The 16,797-nt window shown below is 28.8% G+C and overlaps 1 protein-coding gene across 1 annotated transcript in view; it reads right to left on the reverse strand.

Annotated features, from left to right (window-relative positions):
- Lmpt (Limpet) overlaps window positions 1-16,797 on the reverse strand; it is a gene marked incomplete at its 5' end in the record, with an annotated part of 767,445 nt that overhangs the window by 225,811 nt on the left and 524,837 nt on the right.

A 16,797-nucleotide genomic window follows, 5' to 3' on the forward strand; every position in this document is an offset into this window, starting at 1 on the left:
TATAAAATATGTATAACATATTAAATTTATTTTACATATGATACATTTTTACTTATTTATTTCCTCCCTCTAGAGCTCTATAATAGTGTGTTTAACCAGAAAAAAAAATGTAAACCTCTAAAACCTAATAGCTACTAGGTGCATTATAATCAATGGAGCAACTTCTTATTTAAAAGTTTTAAGTTTGCCTGGCATTGAAAAGAAGTATAATAGAGGAAAGTGTTACATCACACTTTTTTTTTTTTATACTTAGAGACTAACAAAAAGAAAAAAAAAAAGGGAAAAATGTCACCTGAACCCACTCTTTGATAGAATATGATGTAATTATTGACCTAATATTGGGCCAAGAGTAAAAAGGCCGTAACCAACCGGTAAGGCAACAATTCAGGGCAACACAGTTTCGAGAGATTTATTTTTAATTAGTTATGAAACAATCAACCGACATTTTAATGAACGATACGATAAAAAAATTGATCTTGCAACTAATATTACAAAAAAAAATGAAACAATATGACAAATAACTGGATTTCTAAGGTTTTGAAATGGCCGACTGTAATTTAATACTTATCTATTAGTAAAATATACAATTATATCATTTTTTTAAAAATCTTTTCCTAAGTTAAACTAACAGAAACAACATAGATCACTCTCCATTCATCCCAATAATTTGAAAACCCCAAAAAATTGTGAGATTTGAGAATCTAAAATATTTACTTAAAGAAGTATTAAGATTTAATAACAAAACAAAGATATAACTTTGTAGTTATATAAAGTTAAGAAATTGGGATTTAATAGATATAATGGTGTTAGCGTAAGAAAATAAAAAAGATATTGTCATCAAGTGTCAACATTTGTAACAGGTAACGTAAAAAGATCAATTTTAAAAATGTTAGGAAAATAAAATATTCCATGCTTGATATGGATATACCTCTATCTATTGTATACTTATATTAACAAATAGGCATCTTCATGTTATTTCATAATTATTTAGGTTAAATAAAAAAAATTATTGAATAAAAAAAAAGCAATATCTATAAATGCGTTGTAGTGATTAGTTCCCTCTCTATATTAAAAAGATACTGATTTTCGCTACTATAGTATGAATTTTTTTGCAAAATTATTTAGGTAAAATTATTCTTCCAAAAATTAATAAATCATCAAAATCACAATATCTTTTAACAATTCAGATTTTTACCACCTTTAGAATTTCAACCTGATATCAATAAAACATTTTTGGAAGATGTATTTTACATAAATAATTATAAAAAAATATTTTACAGCTTGGTAGGGAAATTAAATTATTTTATTATTGATAGGATATTTCAAAATTGAGTGCTACTCTTTCCAAGATATTGTAAAATAAACCTGTGTATAATTATTTTGTAATGCATTCATGGGGCTTGTTTTTTATGCAAATATTTCTTTGTTTAACAGTTAATTAAATAATTCCATGGAACAAACTATATTAAAGACTTGATTTTTGTTGGTTTGTTTTAATTGATTTCTTATTTCACATGATTTTTTACTTAGAAACTGTTCATTAAAATAAGACTGCCAAAATGTAAAACAGAAATCCTGGCATTCATTATGAAGTAACACAGGTTTATTTTCATGCAACTTAACTAACAGGAATTCGCTATTATGGGTTATTCTATGAGTCTAATGTCTAATGATGAAAGGCAATCATTTGCTCTTTTAGTGTATTATCACTGAAGTCCTTCAAATTCCAATTTTAGTATGCACTAGGGAGGTCAGTGAACTCAAACTAGTAACCATATTGTGGAAAACTCGTCTAATAATCATCAAATAAAATAAATTGTAATAAAGACGTATTAAAAATAAAACAATAGTAATAACAACAATAATATAATAAATTATAATATATCGAAATTAAACATTATAACTCTTCATACATTCTATTCATACGACATATATGAAATAAATAAAATAGCGAAGCATAGTAGGTTATCTTAAAAAATTTAGAATCTTAGATTTCAAATGAGTTACACTTTCTAAGCACATGTCTAAATAACCAATTCCCATTTGTGTGCCGCGAAAACTCAGAAACGAAATTATGTAAATAGGGAATATTTCTAGGATGTGCCAACAACTTTTTTCGCTAATATCGACTTACTTGTATTACTACTTAATACCTCCGATTTCACTGTTCATTTTTTGTTGTTTTTTTTTCCTAGAAAATGGCTTAAAATAATTCAATATCTTTAATTACTTTAATGGAGCTCATCCAGTAGAACGTATAACATTAATTAAATAATTATAAAATATTAAATGATTTGATAATTAATTGAAGAAGAAATTAAATTTGACCGTATTTATGTGGTTGTTATAGTTATAAATGTTTGACTATTGTCATAACAACCATGAAAACTTAAAAACGTAGTACCTAATAGTTTATAAAGAAAATTAGTTTTCCAAAGGGACCAATTTTTGGTATTTTCTAATTTAATTAATTAGTTGTATTAAGCTACCTTTGTATTTTAAACCTTTTGTTTTAATTACTTTTACATTAATAACAGCCCAGAAGGAAAAAAAATCCGGAAAGATAGTTATAGTTTTTTTCTTCACTTATAATTGGAAGGTGGAGAAAAAACCTATTATGGAAATTATCGTAACGGAAAAGGTTGTGGTACTGAAGTTGCTGTTTTCCAACTGGTAGGGATTAATTTTAACAAAAAGTAAGGTAGTAAGTGATATTTGTCTCTTTTCAGATTTTTTACATTCAAATGCATCTTCACTTCATTAACATAAAACTTGCAGGAATAAAAGTTTTTACTGTAATCAGATGTCTTTCCCAAGGTATATAAAGAAAAAGTTACTTAGAAGGAAGTAAAAAAAGAAAAAGGATAAAAACATAAGAGCTTAAGTAATATTTAATATTAACTTCATGGGAAAGCAAGTGTCAGACGATGACTAACGCTCCAGGTGCTAAAAGCTAGACGGTATAATAAAAAAACTTCTTTAAACGCGGCAAAAATAGTTTAATTATATATAGAGGGGGTAATAAACCTTGACCCTAAGCCGAGATAAATATAAAAAGTTTACAGGTGAAGATAAAGTGCCCGGCATCAGGCTAATGGTGAATCAGGTCCCTATCTTCACTATCACTGTCGTCTTTGGCTTCCATTTGCTTATTGTTTTATTTTATTATAGCTGTTAGAAATAAAACAATATTAATATATGCATTATAATAAAATTAAATAAAAGTATAAAATGATAGTATATTTTTTTCAATCTAAAACTATTTCATATACGGGAATTTTATTGCTAATAAATTTATCAGTCTATAGTGAAGCAATTTAAATATTTTTGAAAATACAAAATTCCATTATTATAAAATATTTTAGAATCACGAACCAGGGTGAAGTATCATCGACGATTTTTTTAAATAAATAAGTATGTAATGAGAAACGTTCATAAATGTTAGCCGAAGTTTCGTGCTAAGTTACATACATTCATCAGAACTTATATAATTTAATTTGATTATACTTTTAAAAATGTATTTTCATTATTATTATTATTTCATTTATTTAAATTTATAACATTTAATTATTATTTTTTTAAAGGATTTAATTTTTAAAATCCTTAAATTTTCCCATCTTTATTTTTCTCATTTCTAATATGTTCATATGCTGTTTTTCTCAGCTCTGAAAAAGGGTTAAAAATTAGGCCACAACATCGAACACCATTTCAATACTAAACTTATTCCTGGATCATCTCAAAATCGTCTCTCAGATTCCATATACGGATATACATGAAAAACATTACTAAAAAATAAATAAAATCTCTCTCTAAATATATATAAACAGAAGGATGAAAATCAAAATATGTACATGAAGAGAAAAAATATTTATAATAATAACATAAAAAATAATCACTAGTCACATTCACACAACTTATATACAATATTTATACTATCAACCTGCGAATCCGGACCCCGAGCCCACTCTATCCCCCGCGTGTGAAAAGTCGAGCAAGTCTCTTCATGATCCTAGCACAACCCGCTCACCGCGTCACTGGTAATGAGCCAGTGGAGGCTGAGTAAATGCGCTAAAGCCGCAAACACTCGACTTGCGTGGAGCATCTGACCATTGCCAGAACTCCAATTGTCCATTTTTATTTTAATAAGTCTCTTGGCCACTGCCGTTTCAACCTTCGAGGTGGATTGTAGGGATGGGTGGAACTAGATAAGGATTGAACTAAAGAACTAGAATGAGTAGAAAGATTTATATGGAACTTTGAGAATTTGGTTAATATAAGGTCAAGGGCAAAAGGGATATGAAGGTCATGGTGTAGTATTCTGTTGGAAACGTTATAGGGTGCATTGGCTATGGTTCTAAGGATTTTGGTATGAAAGGATTGAATACGTTAGATGTTCGATGGTTTAGCTGTTCCTCAAAATTCAAGTCCGTAGGTCCAGATAGGTCTGAGTATAATATTTAATTTTTATTAAATATATTTTTGTATAGGTATTTTAACAAAGAGAATTCGACACATTCTTCCACCTATCGCCACATTCTCCCAGCCATTATACGTACCAGCAAATATCACAGTAAATGAACTCACGTCTACAACTATGGTACAGTAAACACCTTGGCAATGACTTCGACAGCTGCTGCAATGGCTCAAAACCATTCGAAATTTCACTATAGAGATGTATACACGTGACAGTAATTTCACTTTAATTACTATTATTTATTGCCCTGCATGCCTATATTTGTAATAATGTGGCAATTAATACCAATAATACGGTACCACAAAGTAACGTAAACGACTTAAGAAACATTTTTTAGAAGAATTTAATGACGATCATTGATTCAACGTTGCATAATAACTTTATCAAAAGCACCACTGAATTATACGTTTGAATTGACGTTGTGTAATGGAATACGTACATCTGCTGTAATTAAGTCATTGCTGTAGTTTGTAATTGAGTCATTTATAATGCTTAATATATATATACTAAAGCAATGAAATTTTAGCTTTAATTAAATATTTAATATAATAAAAATTATAAAGTTAAGAGAAATAAATGCTCTTATAGAAACGAAGATAAAAATTGTCTATTAGAGCAATGTTGCAGGTGCTAGCATGAAATCAAAAGACAGGGAACAAGGAATAAGGAGGACAAATAAAAGCTAAGTATTGCTTTAAAATTTCTGCACAATAGCTCAAGGTTACTAGTTAAGACGAAGTATATTTAAATAGTCAACGAAGTCAACAGAAAAGCACTACAAGAAAGATATATGCATTGGCAATACAGTTACAAATCGTTGGAATTCTATACCATTGATATTTCCTTTTAAGTTGAAAAACGTTTATGGATGAATTTTCAAATTGGTAACTTAATTTTCTGTGAAAGGAAATTAAAATTTTCATTCAAGATACTTGTTAAATAATTTTAGGTGTTGGGTCATGATACCAGTAAGTTTATGGAGGACACAGCCCACTAAACGGTACAAAGGGGAAAAAATAAATTTCTTGTGTATAGTTTTCTGTAACTTATACAAAGTAGATTTATTACGTTTTTAATCGGAAAATGAATTTTATTTAAAAATCTAAGTTATTTAGATCGACATTTTCACCATAATTATATGTTTCAAATGTGTTGCAAGTCGTCTCAATCATTACCGGAATTTTTTTAATAGTAATACTACTTTTTATTAAAGGTATTACAATCTGCCACACAGTTGTGAGCAATAGGTAATAGTGATGAATGATCTCATACATAATAAAATAAAATAAAATAAATTAAATTAAAGAATAAAAAAAAAACAAAAACTCTCTCATTACCGGAATATGGTAGTAATTTTGCGGTTCTGCCGAAATTGTTTTAAAAAAGCGCACAAAACAAAACGTCATAACAAAATCATACTATTATAGTTATTTGAGATTTAAACAATAACAGATAATTTTGTTTCTTAACACTTTGGAAAAACTAAAGTTTTTGAATACCCTGCCATCTTAAAGATTCACTTGGACTGAGTATCTTTTAAAAAACAAGGAAGCCTTTGATTGTTATATAGATCCTTAAAGAGAAAATTCTCCACCAGGACGTAATATTCACTTTAATGAGATAGGATATAAGTTTTTAATGTAGCATTTATCAGTGAGCTACTTTTTACTAGTTGTAGGAACTATTCATCAGGCTGTAGAAGTTTTAATTCTGTTCTTAATTTCGATGCTTTTCATCGAAGTTTTATGTTCGAATCGCGTTGTAACTCGACCACTGACACAGTCTAGAAGGAAGGGGGATAATTGCATCTTGGGTTCCCGGACAACATCGTTCCCCCGTTGTGAGGGTTCAGTCATCCAAGTTCTGACCACGATCCACAATTCTTAATTTAACACTTGGCGTACTATAAATCATCGCATTGTTTATCAGTTGTGAAGAAAACTATTGTATTCCGACTATGGCAGAAAGTACGGGTTATACCACATGTTAAAATAAAAATTTTCCGGTATTAGAATAGAAACAGTAAGTATGGAATTTTTACATAAAGGATCGTAACATAAAGGATGTCAAGTACTTGAAAGACGGACGATCAAATTGTGCAGAAAAAGGAAGGAAAGTTCAAAATTGATTTTCAACAAGTGAGTCCAATTCATAATGACTCAAAAATCAATTTCAGTTAGATTTGACAGGAAAATTGTCACCTCACTTTAATTTGTTAACAAATTACATTTTTTGAACTAATTTTGTTTTTAATATGTAAGTTTTTCGTCAATTGTTTCCAAAATTCATCGGAATCATTTCATCTTGAATATTATTATACATACTCATTGAATTCTATCTTCTGTCTAATTTAAAGTTAATTATGTTAATCATCTTTTAATTCATAACTTTCTAACCATATTTTATATACTCCATTTATTTTAGCCTAGCCAGACCTAAAGCATTTAAAGAATATATGGGTAATATTTATTTTCAGACAAAATTTCCCCGATCATTAAACACCGAAGTCCAGACTTATTACCCATTTCATATTAAACATAATCCCAAAATATTTCTAAATTTCATGAAATTCAAGATAAACAGACACCCTGATATTTAGCAACACATCTCTTTCATTTCCTAATGACCAAATCATGAACTAACCGAGATATGTAAAGTTTTGACTGATCGTATTGCTAATGACGTCAGTTTTTCAGACAGAAGGGACGGAGACGCCTCCAGACCAATATGGAAAGAGGTTATCGAACGACAAACTGCGACCTCGACCCTGACAGAAGTGGCTGAAGTGATGATTAGGTCATGGAATGGTAGGACTGACTGATGGGCGGGACGTCCGGGCGTGCTCTCCGTCTCTCCTCAATCAGCCGATAATGTTGTCGAGTGGAGTATTAATACACCGATCGATAATGACTGATCATTTCTCATCACAGCTTCACGTCTTCTGCTGAACTAGGTCTTCGACTGATACCATCCAGAAAAGGAAGCATGAAGTTACAGAACAGGGTAAACGATGGACAATATCTAAGGGGAGATAGTAGACCGCAAGCAACAAAAAGTTCATAAATAGGCTCCATTCTGCAAAGAAGAACGAAATTTAATTTTTGTGTTTTTTGGGTGCCACATTTTTGGTTGCACAGGAATTGGTGACTAAAAAATTATTTAAGTAAGGAAATTCTAAATTGGTTCCAGATAAATTTTACAGAGAGCTCTCATTTACTTATTTATTTTTATTTAATATCAGATTGGCCTGGTGGGCTTTACATGGTTGATATAACCGTTTCATTTTTTTTTTAATTTATTATGGTGGGGGGGGGTAGTATAGTCTCCTACAAAAGACCCCCTAACTATATACAATGTTATAATTAAAAGAAAATAAGATAAAAATAATGCTTCTTAATAAAAGAGAAAAGTAAAATAATTAACAAAATATAATGACATTTGCAGATCTACCAAAACAAACAGTTGCCCTTTGAAAAAAAAGACGAGAGAAGAGAGAGAAAAAAAAGTAAATTAGAAGTAGTGTGAATAATAGAATTAATAACAATAGGATCTATAACACAACGTCCTGTAGCAGCCTGGGTTTCAGTCTTCAAGTTGAGATTGGGTTTCTGAAGTTTCATTTACTTAGTTATTAAAATACTATTTTAACTTTTACGTAAAACCGGTTGAAAATCAAAAGAAAAAACCCAAAACAGTATTGAAATAAAATAAAATACATTATATTTTTGAATTTTTACAGTAATGTTGTAGTTTAAGTATAATTTCCTATTTATGTTCTTAATGGGTTTAATGAGTTAGAGCAAGCTTGGAAGATATTACGAGTCAATTTACATATGCAATCTTGTACGATGTTATATTTAGTTCTGAGCATATTTAAGTTAATTCTAGGGAAATATGAATAGTTAATAAAAATTATGAGGCATTCGCTTTTGAATATTTGTAGATTTGTCTTGTTTGTCGAGTTAGTGAAGCTCCATATGGGATAGGCATAAGTTATGATGGGTTTCAGTACTGCTCTATGTAGTATCAATTTATTTTTTGTGGATAATTTTGATTTTTAATTAAATTATGGATACATTTCATATAAAATTTTGCTTACGTTTTCCAACTTCGAATTTATGTGGTGGTAAAATAATAATTTGTTGTCTAATTACATTTATGTATTTAATAGTTTTGGCAAAAGGGGCAGGAGTATCATACAAACTATAGTCGATGTACAGTAGTGAAGTACAGTCCAACGTTTCGCAAAAATTATGATTTTTTTTTTATCAATATTTAGATGCAACCTCGATTTATGAACGCACTAAGATTTGTTTTTAAAGCTTCTTTAAGTCCAATAATGATTGTATGATTGGTATGATGAGGTGTATTTTTCGCTGTGCATTTGTTGTTTCAACAAAGAGAGCTATATCGACATTTTTTAATTTTAAGAGATCATTTTTGAAAATATTGAATATTATAAGGCTTAAGGCTAAATATTCAGAATTTTTCAAGAGAAGGCAGCACTTAGGGAGTGAATTTACACTTCGTTTCATAAATTTCCAAACTGTAAACGAATTTGGTGCCTAGAATCCCATGAAATTCACGCTAATTGGGTCATTATTTTTAAATATGATTTTTCTTTTTAAAAAAACATCAACCAAATCACATTTACCCTTAGTCGTAAACCAATGACCTCTTGCTCAACAGTATCCTTTAATAATACCCAACTTATTCCTGTCGAACAGATCCGTTACTTAGGACTACATCTCGACAAACGACTGACATGGAATCCTCATACAAGACTGAAAAGACAGGAAACTGCTCGTCGATTTCGACTATTACAACATTTACTAGACGGTCTACATTGCCAATCCATTACAAAAGACTGATCTACATGACTATTATAAGGCCTATCTGGACACACGGAGTTGAGCTTTGGGGCTCCACTAAACCATAAAATTCCTCCAGAATCCAATCCTTACAGTCCAAAATCCTTCGTAAAATCCTTAACGCTCCATACTTTGTCACAAATCAAGTCATCCATTATGATCTCAATGTCCCATATGTTGCCGATTTGGCCAAAATCAGATACCATTCCTTCCATGGAAAACTTCCCAACCACCCAAATCCACTTGTTTCTAACCTGGCTTCTCCTTCATTACGTAATAATCCTCCAAGGCGTCTGAAAAGAAGATGGCCCTGGGATCTTCTCCTCTAGTTATTGGAGTTCTATCAATGGGTAGATTCTCCACATGTTTGTATCATGTCACTATATCACCTACAGCAAATTTACTTGTTGTGTATATGTTATACAGTTGTAAATAACAATAAATAAATAATTTTAAAAAAATCATTGTTAATATCTGAAAATTAAAAAAAGTCAGGTTTTAGCCACATGGCCAAAAACAATTCATTCAAACAGATTAATTTTCAGCAGCATAAGATGAAAAAATACATTATAACAATTAAAGCCGCGAAATTTAAGCTTGCTGGACAGTCCAGGGGAAGTGAGAGCTTAACCCCTACTCCTCTTCCCGCCCTTCTAGAGCTCCAACTTTTACCTATTTGATCCATGTATTTCCACGTATTTATAATATTTTTTCTTTTTCACTAATACACTAGTTTAAAGAAACCCTGCGGGAGACCAACGAGGGAAAGGTTTGTGGGGAGGTTATATTCCTAACTGAAACAAAGAACGATCTACTGGATAAAAATGATCGAATGAGTAATATTAAATGTCTATGAAACCTATTGGACCAAAATTATATGCGTGAGAGCAGTTCAAACTATCTATTCTTGTGATTTGTTTGATACTAATATATAAAACAATATATATAGAAAATAATAAAACATTATATGTTGAATACAAACAATAAAACTACATTGGTACGCAAGGAAATATTGAAGTTGACACTTTTCGCAATAGGATATATCACTAAAAGCGCAAAAGACACACAAAACTTAAGTTTTTTTCTTTTCCGTGCGGAATCGGGCCGTATTCGATACTTTTATGTAGTACTTGAGGTACATGATCACCTATATAAATATTACCCTCACAAAATCATTTATGGGACACTTTTTATTTGCAATGTATGAACGTTTTGTGATCGGACAAATGTTTGGTAAAAGGAAGTAAGATCGCATTGAAGAAGAGGATTAAAAGGAAGTAATCGATAGGCCACATCGAGCCTGAGCACTCTAATGACAACATTACACCCCTGCTTCCTTGATTAGCTGGATTAATTTTAAGACTGTCCTTTCGACATCTGGGTCACACGTGCCGTGTCAACCATGTAACAGTGATAGGAACTTAACTTAACTTGAAAAAAAGTGATAGGAACTTAACTTAACATGAAAAAAAAACTTTGTACGTTTTACATACTTGATGGATCAAATAGGTAAATTCAATTAAATTTTTAAAATATCTTCTGATCATACTGTTCAAGGAATATCAAGATTTTCCAAACAAGAGTACAATTTTAATATTTCATGAGAACTTTATAGAACTACTAGTTATTTGGATATTTCTATTTATTTTAATAATGTTGTTAAATGTTCTCAGGAATTTAGTCGAAAGCAGTTAAATAGTTGAGGAAAATACAGAAGAACTGAGTTGATATTTTCTATTCAAATGTTTTATTTTACGATTAAGATGACATGAATATTACATTAAATAAACCTGATATAGGCATTAAAATATGTTTTCAAAGTGGCATGCGAATGTGGGGGGAGGTCACTGATATTTTGTTCTTACAATTCAAAATGTCCAATTGAATTTTATATTTTAGAAATTAACGAACAAATTGGTTACAAATATGGTAAGGTTTAATAAGTAAAATTTTTTAGATGATCAAAAAATAATTTAATTACAAAAAATATAATAAAACAGTAAACATTCAACTAATGGTTTCATGAAGTTTTTCCATTCAATTGGTCGGAATATTCTGCTGTGATTGGATCCAATATACCTGTCTTTGAAACTAAGTGCTTGTGGATATTGCCTTGTAATCGAAAAGTAGCCACGAGTTTTAATACATTTTTTAACAGGTTTCGAGCAATTTTTTTTTTTTAAAATGGCTTTAGCATTCGATGAAGGATGAAACCAATTAAAACCAGACTAATCCGATTTTATTGAAATGTTTTGGGCATTGTGCGAGTATTTTGATATCTAGAAGTTCCAATCCATGTCATCAAATTCCATCTCCAACGTTCGTCAATTTTATATCAATTTTAAGTAAATAGTCATTTCTTCAATGAAAAACTTAATCTTCCTACAATAACTTATAGCAATTATAGTATTTAACTTTTATTATTTATACTATTTTATTATTTATAATATTTTATTATTTATACAGAATAAATAATTGGTGGTTATAAATAATAAAGTGTAAGAAATTCATTTGGTAAACAGGTTCGTCCCCCAATTCTAAGTCGCTTTAAACACTTCAAAATAAATAAAAATAAAATTTAGATAATCTCAATTTCCAACTACTTACAACCAAACCTCATAACTATATTAATTGATACTCCAAACAACGTTGGACTTAGGAATCTACAAAAATAAATTTAGTAAAACATTACCACGCCATTGTTTTAATTAAAGCTCCTCAGATTAAAGGGGTAATGTCAGGTTAGATCGCATGAAAACCTTTTTTTTGGATCGATTCCTGAACTCTGTACCTGATAAAGATAAATCTTATCGCAATATAAACAAGGAAATATTACTAAAATATTATTTGCTTATTTAGAGTGGAGAGAAAAATATAACAAATTTTATATTACTAATAAACTTCATATTATCATACTACAACGTGAAAAAATATTATTTCGTCTCCTTTTTTTTCTAATCAAACTATTTAGCCTATTTTTAAATATCTAATAAATTATTTCAAGAGAGCATTATGCAGAAGATAAATAGGCGATTTTTTTACATTAATAGTTCCTCTTTTCTGTACCAATGTCAAAAGGAATCATGTGGATTCTATCTTTATCTGGAGGACATTAACAATAAACCATCTCAGCGATAGACTTGAGTAATGATGCAATAGGAATTAATGATAAAGTAAATTCATGATCTATAATAATTAGTTCAATTGTATAGAATGATAGCAATTATTTATGACAGGAATATACATAAAATATTTTTATTTAAAAAAATAATATAAAAACAAAAACTACGGTCCTGGAAAAAGTTATTTTCATGTCTTCAGATTTTTATAAAACTTTTGTTTTGGGTTCAAAAAAGTTGTATTGAATTACCTGTGTTTAAGACTAATACAATTTTTCGAACAACAGTTTTTAATTTATCATAAGTTGAAAAAGTCAAATGAAAGCATGTCCTTGGAATTTCGATGAATCAATAATCATAACATAATAGATGTTGCATTTATAAATGACTATAATGAAAATTTTATAAAATAGTATATAATATTTATAAATATTAATTTAAAAACATTTGAAGTAAATTATAATAAATAATTGTAGAGACATTAAAGAACATAAATTATCTATATTTTACAAAATTGTAAAAAAAAAAATCAACGTATCATGATAGTGCCATGTCTTTTAAGCCATCTTTTTATAGAATACCTGTTTCATATTCATCAATATGGCATTTTATAAAATAATTTCTACCCTTTACAATTTTTGAGTTTTACTTTCAATAACTTATTACAACACTAGTACAGTCAATTAACACTAGTACAGTATATAATGCATGTTACACAATAATAATTATATAGTTAATTTCAAGTCAGACACAAAAGATTTAAACCAGCATTATGGAGAGATTTTATGTAAAATTAATTTTTAATGGATATAGTTTTATTTTAAATGATTATATTACAACTAAATTTTGTAAGATTTTTAAGGGAAAAAATGTAATGTGACATAATATACCACACTTGGTTGTTGAGACAGGTTATATAATAGTTTTGTGATAAGTTTAAAAAAAATAATTAGTAAGACAAAAACTTAGTTACAATATAATTGCCTTGAATTGAACTATTTTCAACATGAATTAATTCATTAATTTGACATAAGATTTCTGCAAATTGCTGGTTTAAATTTCTTGTGTGTGAAATAAAATTAACTTTATCATTAATATTCGGTACCAGTGTAAGTTATTAAAAGTAAAATACAAAAATTATGAAGGATATAAATTATTAAAAAATGCTATAGTGATAAATAGGTTTATTTTTAATGTATTAATGGACTTGGGCATAATAGTCTGCAAAATTTAATAAACCAATGTGAGGCTGTGATGCTAAAATTATTATTGTCTATGATGATGGCTGGATCGGCCGAAACTTTGAACATGCAATATGTTCTATGAAGAAGGTTGAGAATAATTGGTTAATTTTTATTATTATTTATAAAACTATCACTTCTGAACAATATAATAAAAATACGTATACAATAAATTACTTTATTAATTAATTTTAAAATAGCTTTTTAATTTAAAGCTCTACATACTTTCATATGTATTAAAAATATATTATGTTATATCTTTTTCTTTGGCACACCAAACAGAAGCATGACCTCCTATTTTTGGATAACGACGAAAGTTTCACGTTATCAATTCCCAACGTCTCCGGTAATCTAATCATGTCAGACCTCACGATAAGATATCCACCTGGGCAATATCACAATGATTTATTTATAAAACATTAAGTATATTCCTATAGATTGGTTCATCTCTATGACAGTGTGGTTAATCAATTATTTAAATTATAATCGTAATTATTGCATTAATATACGAACAGTCATAGAAATATTAGCAGTAGCATAGTTAATATCAAGCGAAGGACATAAATTAATCAATTTAATTTGAATCGTTCGGGATGTATTCAAGAATTTGTAATAAAATATTCTAAGATATATTTCCTAATAAACAGCAATAAAGTATATTATTAATTCCATTCAAATCTATATTACAGAAAAATAAAAACAAGCTCAAAATAAAGGTCATTTAATTGCACATTTATAATTTTAAACAGAGATGGTTAGAGCAGTTTTAGTGAAAATAATAAAAAGAGTAATATAGATTATGCAAAGCCGATCCTAAGCATATATCTATAATACGTAATTTCAGTTCCTTTCAAATATTTGTTTTTTCATTTTTGAGCAAAGCTGGGCCAAATCCACACATAAAAAAAAAATGCAAAACTTAGTTATTTGGGTTCAGGGGAGCTTAAAATGTGAATGTTGGTTGAAACTCGATTTTGACATTATTCGCATTTGTAATACGTTCTCTTGATATATATTTCTGGATTGTGATACTTCGTAAGTAAAATTAATAACTCGCTTTTTCTAGAGAGAAAAACTTTTTTTTTCTTTTTTTTTTTAAAGATATGCATATACAGTTGAGCAGTATTAGATTGCCAGATACACAGCATACTTCTTAAATCTAGTTAGACAATTTTTTTTTAATCTTATAAAAATATAGTCAGAGTAAACTTATAATATATTATACTAATATAAGCTTTTTTATTTTGGTTTTTATAATTTTTGTTCTTTTATTTTTTTTCTATACTACATTTCTTTATAGTAACCTTTCTACTTTTTTTTAAGATTACAATTTAAGAAATCGATTTATATTATTCAAAGTAATTGTAAGAAGAGTTAAATCATAAATATTATAATTGCTGTGTACTGCTTTAATATTTACTGTCAATGATAAACTATAATACAAAAGCTGATATCAAAGATGTAAATAATAAATAATACAATAGGATTTTTAAGAATAGTACATCCATCAAAACTCAAATCTTTACTAATTGATAGAATGACTGACTACATAAAATCAGTTTTTGTAATTTTTAAATTGGAATTACATATTAATTCAATTAAAAGGTTCATTTAATAAATATTGTTAAGAATCATATAAAAAGGTTAGAAAGTACCTATTGTAAAAATTAATGAACACCTAAACCAGAACTATTGTCTTGGCGAAACGCGATAATTATAGAATAAGCTTATTTTTTAAAAATAACAATTATATCAAACAACTGTATCTAAATTGATAATTTTCGGGGGATTTTCCTTCAGATTTTACTAGAACCGTTTTCGTGAAATTGCTATAAAGAAAAAAAGAGGGGAGGTACACTCGATGACATGTAGTCGATTTTAGTGAAACATTTGCTATAACATTCTCATGTAAAAACGTAATTTCAGTTTCGGTATAAATTTCCATTTTAGAGCTGGGTTGACACAAATACAGACAGACAATTTAGCAAAACTTAGTGATTTTCTTTGACTCATGGGACATTAGACTTTTGATTATTATAGAATAATACATAAAAATTGTATTAAATAATAATTATATTTTTTTCGGATTTTTCAGATTGTTTTTAATCTTACTGACCAAATTAGTTTATTGATGAGCTTAGTAAAAAATGGTTTTAACAAATATTTTTTCAACCGTTTCACGGATAATAAAAATAAATTCCTTTAATCGAATTAACATATTTTCAGTTGTGGTGGATAAAAGATTTCGTTGAGTATTGAGGACTGATTCATTCCTTCAGTCAGATTAAATAGGTTATAAGCTTTATATACTTTAAATACTTTTTTTTTTAAATTTTGCAGATAAATATTTTTTAGAGGAACAAGGGTTTCTTGATACCCAAGGTACTAACGAATTAGTTATTTAGTATTATTTTTTTTACTAAGCGAATGATCGATTTTTGATCTTTACCATATATTTTCTAAAGATTGTATAACATATTCTATAACTGAAAGGAGCTTGAGGTTGAAATGCTCAATTGATGTAAACGAGGAGACATGAGAAATATTTATTACAGGAGGAGCATGGCATATGAGACATATATTTATAGAAGCGTAAAGATTATTCTACAGGGAATACCTTGTGGTTCGGTATTCGAAAGAAGCGCCCCCTATGTGAACTGCTGGAGGAATACACTGTCAACGGGTTGGCACACTAGCGCCCAGGGTGGTTCTCAGGGGCAACCGTTGTCATGACTACGGCATTTAGCGTCTTGAGGTGTTTCTTCTCCAGGCCTTTTATAGATTGACGGTAAAATATGACATTTATATAATAGTCATCGATAGAAATAATATATTTTTAAAATTTGAATTAATTTATATTTTACAGTCAAACATACGTAATATTCATACATAGGGCACATAAATGACTGTAATGAATCTTTGCATGTATGTAAAGCTACGATAAATATTACATTTTTTTTTAAAAAATCAAAGTTCAATAGGAAAGATGAATATTGTCAGTCCATTAATGGTACATAGTATAATGGCATGTATAATTATTATGACACATTATCACTGTTGAATACATTTCCTAAATGTATATATATATATAT

This window comes from Halyomorpha halys, unplaced genomic scaffold (assembly GCF_000696795.3).
Source record: "Halyomorpha halys isolate HHAL.00 unplaced genomic scaffold, Hhal_1.1 Scaffold458.1, whole genome shotgun sequence".
Classification (NCBI taxonomy): Eukaryota; Metazoa; Arthropoda; class Insecta; order Hemiptera; family Pentatomidae; genus Halyomorpha; species Halyomorpha halys.